A 1235-nucleotide genomic window follows, 5' to 3' on the forward strand; every position below is an offset into this window, starting at 1 on the left:
GACCAGTAGTCCTAATGGGGACCAAAGGCTGGTCCTAATATGATGGAAGTCCATTTTTGTGTCGGGGTTGGGTTTAGGACCAAGGTGTGAATTGAGTTTAGGTTAGTTTTAGGGTCAGGTAGGTACCTGTGAGGTTAGCCTTAGGGTTTGTGGTCAGGGTTAGGCTGTAGAAATTACTGRAAATGAATGGAAGTCAATGAACGGTCCTAATAAGTATAGAAATACAAACCTGTGTGTGTGTGTGTGGACGGGTTTTTCCTATGTGTGGACAATTTTCCCAAATAAAACACTGAGGGGAAATGCCATTGGTGGGTAAGGGGTTAGGGTTACATATAGTACCAGTGTGGTTATGGTAAGGGCTATAGCAGTGAATATAATTTAATGCAAAGTCCCCATAAAGATAGTAGTACTAGACCATGCATGCATGCTTGTGTGTGTGTTTACTTGTTTAGACCACAGAGTGAGGACCATTTACGCCATAGTTACTATCAAAGCTGAGGTCTTTGATGTAAAGTGAGGACCTCTTCAATGTCCTCACTTTGTTTGCAGCTCTGCTGAGCTTTACTAGTTAGGTTTAGAGGCATGGTGTGTGTCGTGGAAATATCCACTAAGGCAGAAACACGTGAATAAAAGAAGGTGTACTGCGCGGTTTGGTTGTCAGATGATTTAATATGGTTTGCATATGCAAAAGGTGAGCAGCAACTCAAGCAGGCCCAATTAGAGGGTCTGTCAAGCTCCCACTGAAGCAACAGACAAAATATGCATTAATATACTGTACTTCCAGGCAGAGCGCATGAACAGCCAATAACAGGATGACAAATGATACAGTGATATAAAATGACCAATAATAGAAATACAAGTTATACAAGCAATAGTGAAATGAGAGCAAGGTCCTTTGACATCAAATAGCGTCTTAAGAATCATGAGAACAGATTATACAAATGTAGCAGCTATCAAAAGAGATACAGACTATTAATGTCAAAGCAGTGTGAACTTAGCAGTCAGGCAGAGTTATATAAGTTATTTCCAGCACAGTGTGAATTAAGTTTTGGTTCAGGTAAGAGTTAACTACCAGTAATGGTTAATTTTAAGGAAAATATCTGGGTTAGGCATAAATACAGTTACAAAAGTTAATTGAAGTCATTACAATGTCCTCAGTTTCATGCAAATACAAGAATGTGCATGTGTGTGTGTGTGTGTGTGTGTGTGTGTGTGTGTGTGTGTGTGTGTGTGTG

This window comes from Austrofundulus limnaeus, unplaced genomic scaffold (genome assembly GCF_001266775.1).
Source record: "Austrofundulus limnaeus strain Quisiro unplaced genomic scaffold, Austrofundulus_limnaeus-1.0 Scaffold274, whole genome shotgun sequence".
NCBI classification, from domain to species: Eukaryota; Metazoa; Chordata; class Actinopteri; order Cyprinodontiformes; family Rivulidae; genus Austrofundulus; species Austrofundulus limnaeus.